Source organism: Mycetomoellerius zeteki, unplaced genomic scaffold (genome assembly GCF_001594055.1).
Source record: "Mycetomoellerius zeteki isolate Tzet28-1 unplaced genomic scaffold, Tzet1.0 scaffold61, whole genome shotgun sequence".
Classification (NCBI taxonomy): domain Eukaryota; kingdom Metazoa; phylum Arthropoda; class Insecta; order Hymenoptera; family Formicidae; genus Mycetomoellerius; species Mycetomoellerius zeteki.
In genome coordinates this window covers 878,940-885,209 of record NW_017257621.1, presented here as the reverse complement: position 1 = coordinate 885,209, position 6,270 = coordinate 878,940, and the positions used below count along the sequence as shown (strand labels likewise).

The window sequence follows — 6,270 nt, the reverse complement described above, 5'->3', positions numbered from 1 at the left end:
TATCACCCCAAATATTTCCGTTCCCTTGCATTTTACAAGAAAATGTTTTAGACAAAAGTTGTATGGTTTCAAGGGGGCCATAAAATGGTTCTTCATATAAAGCAAAACTGGAAATTTGATTTTTATTACTTCACAATTAAAAACTCCGAGTTTTATAATCAAATTATTTTTTAAAATTCTATCCATCATATTAAATCTACCATTTTGAATTATTTTTAATCTCAGATTCGAATAAAGTATTATCAAATTACTTCATAAGCTATATAAGTTTTATCAAAATTGAGCGAGTTTATAAAATAAAAGAGGGTGACCCCAAACGAAATCGTCGGTCCATAAAGGATTAATGGATACATATCTGTATATACAGATATTTTTAACTTCTTTTAATATCCAGTAATTTCATTAATGAAAATATTATTTATTTTTGCAAATGTTTTAAACAATACATTAAAAACTTTATTAATATATATTTTTATACTTATTAATTGCGATGAATAATTGAATTAATATATTAACCTTTAGACTCTCTCTGCTGGGAAAGTCACTCTTGTGGCTCTTCTTGAGTGTGGGTTAAAATATCATTTTTGATGGCATTTTAAATACTAATTGTATTAAACATATATATGTGTATGTTGTCCAAAATATATAAAAATATATAAGTATTGAAAAATATACAAAAAAAATAAAAAATATAAAAGAGTAAAAAAATACAAAAAATAAGTTTAAGACCCAAACAAAAAAGAAAAGTCAAAAAGGAGCTATAAACTTTTTACATCTATGTCGTTAGCTCTGGGTAATGCTAAAGGAAAGTTCTCTGCATGAGTCTATACGTTTATATTCACGTTTATGTTATCAATATTACGTTTAGGGTTCGAGATTTTCTAAACCTATGCTCAGAATTGGAATCAGCGATACCAAGAACCCTGAAATACACCATTTTTGAGAAAATAAAAATTTTTTTTATTTGATCGTACGTTCCCTGCTGGGAAAGCCACTTTTATGGCTCTGCACAAATCTCGATATTCTGCGCCATGGATATGTTACTTATATAAAAAAAAGTTTCGAGAAAAAAACCACTATTTTAACGAAAAAATGCCGGCAGTCTAGAGCACTCTAAAGGTTAATGTTATACGAACACATACTTGCTGAATATATTTCGAAAGACAATTTTATCTTATTTCGAAAGATAATTTTACATAGATATAATTTTACTTAATTGTACAGTTTTTTCGAAGGTTTCAGAGAAAGTTTTCAATTGGCCACTAAACGACTGCAGCCATTTTTCTTGATTCCCCGACATTCGATATACCTAGATGGAGTAGTTTTCATTTTTTTTCAATCGCAGATAAATTGGGCGCCTGTTCACATTTCCCCGCTTCCACTCTCTTCCTATCTCCACCTATCTTCGGGCGCGATAATAGGAACAAGCGGTGGTGGACGGCTGCGACGGAAATAGAATTATCGGTAAAGAGTTTCGCTGACGCCCTCCGGGCAATGCCAGTTCTCTCTGCAGGCAAGGTTTGCGTGATCTTCAAAATTTATCGTCCATTACCGGCGAGATACCGTAGAACCGTTTATCCCCGCGGCAATGCCATTTCGATGGAACATTTAATCGTAACAAATTGACACTTCCCGTTCTCGCATTAGATCTATGATCCTGTGTGCGCTCCCTATGCTTTTAACACTGCCCTGCAATCAATTTTATCTGACGAAAATGGAACGGTTTTTACGAATTAACGCTTTTTCGCCGTTGCTCAAAGTTTACACACGATACGTCGGACGGCCGTTGAGAGCGTTTGTACATATAAAAAGAAGTAACGAGAATTTAATTGAAATTTAGTACAAATCGGAGTTTCAGACATTGAAATCGAGTATGATTCTGTATTAATCGTTATTTGATACTGCTTTATGAAAGAAAATCACGACATTTACGAGAAATATTGTAAGATTTGCGTTGGCGATTTCTAGTATTTATATTAGTTCGGAAAAAATATTAAATTTATAAGACTCACAATCGAGAGTATCATATTTGATAGTCATTATTGAGGATTGTATATATTAAAAATGACTTTATGTCAGAAAGTTTTGAAAACGTTCGATCACGTACATTTATCTAAATATTATATTTATTTTCCTATTGCCATTAAGCAAATGTCATATTTGATTGATAGAAGGTCGGTGACTTTCTTGTGACATTGAGATAAAAATAAAATCACAGACGAGAAACTTCTGGCGTTGTCAATGGAACTCGACGGAAAGGCGATCGATCGTAAAACTTTATTGCCGATTGCGTTATGGCACAGAGACATTATTTAATATGATATATTTTTTCAATTTTTTTTCTGGTGGAGATATGAAATCGTTTGATAATACTCGAAATGTTTTATCAATCGTTTTTATTGTATCGTAATAACGAATTGAATCTCGTATATCATTAATACTAGGTTTTACGAAATGTATTAATGCAAAATGATATTATCTTTGATGTATAATTTAAGCTACAGATGTAACACGTTGTTTTAATAATTCAACAATCTTGTATTTTTATGAAATATCCTCGGAAGCTCCATGAAAATATACTTAAATATGTATCTCATGTCTGAGCTGAAAGAAAATATATTTAATTATATATAATATCTCTTTACATCTTAAAATTATGTGGAATAAATAATAAATAGTTTTACTAATTGTGCTAATAGAGTATGTAGCTAATATTTTTGTTAATAGCATTTTTATTTTTTAAATATCTCTTCACATTTTAGAAATATACTTAACGTTTACATAAAAGAAGATATAAAATTGACTTTTGACATCTTAAAATGAATAAAGGAAATCGCGATAACTGTTTATTTAACTTGAATCCAAATTATGAAGTATCAGTTCACTCTGTCGAAAGAATGGAAGGATTGACAGGATAATACATTCGGCATTAACTGCGATTGATTTATCGGCTTCTCTTTCCTTTGTAACAAGGAAGTACATCCGACGTCGTTACATCAGAAACGGAGCTTTCAACGAGCTTTACTACTTATCCCGAAACTAATTTCGGTCTGTGAAGAACGATTATCGGATATACGAAGTTCAAAGAATATCCTGCCAGAAGTCCTTAACGACGCTGACGTGACTCGAGTCTGGAGAGACACGTGCGTCTCAACTTGAACGAATTTCCAGCTTTGCAATTGCGCGTAAATGCGTGAGTTCGGTCGCACGTTTAATTTCCCATCGAAGAAAATACGCGTCCACGCACATATATATTCACACATACGCGCGCACTGCGAGAAATGATTTTGTTATAGGAACAAATCAAAGGAAAACAAATGTGATATTTTTTAAGAAAACGATCGATTGGTTATTATTGCAAATTAATTTTTTCTCATTCGTCAATGTAACAAATAATTAATAGTATTGCTAGCAAATAAAAGGCTCATATATACATGCATAGAAGTCGTAGACGGTCGTAAGACGGTACGTAGGATCTCAAATCGTAAGAAATTGACCATTCTAGTCAAGTATTCTCCCTATTTGTCTGTGATTGGTTAGTTTCCTACGACTTAAGTCCTTATGATCATCTATGATTTCTATGATAAACGATCTTAAAGTCTATCCAAAAGATAGATTAGGTTCTATATAGTTTGCTTCTATTACTAATAATTAGTTGGTATAGCAGATTAGTAGCAATCACAACAAATCAATTTTGTTGTCATATATTTACCGATCACTTGTTAAAGTACTGGTGGCTTGTTAAATTAACAAAATCCTCTCTCTCAATGCGTATACACCGCGGGCACGCGTTTGTGCGACACCCACAATGTAAATCACTCTCGGCCTTGTCGCTCTGTCTCTCCATTTCTCAACGCAGTTTCCGTTCCGGTTCGCGGGATTACCGGAAGTTCTGGGATTCAAGGGAACATCCACGCGATGGCATGACCGCTCTTTCGCTCCGTACAACAGTTCTTGTTTGTTGCACGAGGCCAATTACCAGATCATAAAAAATTCATCGGATTCTGCGTTTTAATGAGCCAATAACTCCGCGTCCTTCGGTTTATTCGGGAGACCACTGAACGAGCGACCGATAAAAACGTTAATTAAATCTGGCCGATTGTCTGATGCACGCAAATTGGAACGAAATTGGAACGTTGTGAGACGCACTTGAGCCGGCAATTTTCAAAACTTTCCTTCCGATAACAACCAACAGCCCCGCTTACCACTTACGACTTCGTTTCTTCGCATATTTCAGAACGTCCGGAAATGAAAGAATTATCTCGGCACAATAAATGGGAGAGGGAAGCGATATTACGCTCCGAATGGAGTGCTTTATGAAGAGAAGCAGAGATTCTAGCACAATTAAATTTCATTAATTTTTCAACAATATCGTCAATACACCAGGATATATCCGAGGAGGTAATCGATGAAAAATTGATTCGAAAATCTTGGCTACGATTCACCGGAAATTACAGACCATTGTGAGCGTCCTGCAAGAGCTATCGGAAATCGGAACGTTAATATTAAATAGTTCGTTAATTGTGAACGATAACGAAGCAAACTCAAGAGAACCAATCAAATTTAATGACCTAACATGTTGCGAACAGAGATTAGTCGCTTCTGCTCGTTCTGCTGTTCTATTGATTTTAGGCAAATTACGAATTATCGATTAAAGAAATATTGTAGTGTGTGGTGTGGTTTCATAGTACCAACTAAATATTTACTAAATATAAGGAGCATAACCATTAATCTGATTTAAATATCATTTATTTTTACTGAATAAATATTTATTTGCTGTAAGTAAATATTTAGTTGGCACTATTCAAATAAATATTTATTAAAATTTAGAATATTTTCTCTTAATATACATATATGGTCACTTGGTCACTTAAAAATATGAATTGCTCTATTTATTGCATTTACATCTAAATCTATTTTTATTCTAATTATGTGTTTAATAACTTTGTATTATAATTATAATCTCAATGATTTTTGAATTAAGAAATAACTGTAATAATCGATATTCTTGGAAAGCTTCATTTTAATACATGAAAAAATTCTATCTTGGTCCTTTGTGGTTGACGTGAGATATCGACGTGACAAAATGAATCTCTTATTGTTACTGAAAAATTCCACGTAACCTTGTTTGTTTCGTTAAGTTCGTTAAAATATTCCGCAGTGGAGCAGATGCTGTGCGCCATCATTACTCTTATTTTCCGTCGTACTTTGTTCTCATTAACTCGCTCTTTATGCAGTATATGGTACGGTTGTTGTTAATGTCGTTGAAATTAAAAATGCGTGGGAAGCACGAAGAGTACTTGCGAAAAATATATTCGCGGAGAGATTATGCCGAAGTTTTCGCAAATTGATGGTATTGCAAAATTTTATTTGTATTTCACGTGCCGTTAAAAGTAACACTTTAATTAAAGATAAAGTCTTGCCGCAACGCATAATTGAACTCCAAACAAATTAGGTTGAACCTGTAAGAGGCATCAGACTTTTAAAATGATTAAGCTAACAATTAAAATTAAAAGAAAGGGAAAAGGTTTTTATTTTTATATTTTCCTCCGTCGACGGATGAAAATTTGTTGTTTAACGGCAATATAATATTAATTTCCATTAAGGTAAATGTCCCAGCTGGACGTTTAAGCATTAGGTTCTCATAAATAATACAATTTATAATATCAAAAAGGTTTTTAATATAAATATTTGTATTCATTTGAAAACTCAAGACTCCCTTAAGCAAGGAAAAATTGTTTGAACCCACTTATATTATAGCAATTATTAATTAAAATATTTAAATAAATAATAGAATGCGTCAATGTACCAGTGGCCGGACAAGCTGGTCGGACACTGAAACGTAATTATCCAGTGTCCGACCACAATTGGAAAATTAATATGCTGACGGAAAATAATAATATAAATAGATGTTTAATGACAAAAGACAACTAATTCAAATTGATCTTTAAGATAAAAAAAGCATTTGAGATTAATATTAATATAAATAAATAAAGTTTTGTGTAACTGTTCGGACATAGGTACTGTTCGATCCCAGTGACTGGGCATGTACTTATGTCCAGACATAACCTATGTCCATTTACGTAACACTTTGTTTATTTAAGTTAATATTAGTCTCAAATACGCTTTTTAAAACGTAATATATTAGGTGCGCAACTAAGTTCTCGCTGTTATTTTGATGAAAATGCAACTTGATTGTGAAAAAATGGTTACAAATGAATCATTGAAAGTATTGCCCATCGCTAGCTACTACTTTTTCCCATCTTTCTG

General features: G+C 32.8%; 1 protein-coding gene across 1 annotated transcript in view; it reads left to right on the top strand.

Moving 5' to 3' along the window:
• LOC108728341 (uncharacterized) overlaps nucleotides 1-6,270 on the top strand; it is a 119,501-nt gene that overhangs the window by 58,772 nt on the left and 54,459 nt on the right. The gene's annotated exons all lie outside the window — the stretch shown is intronic.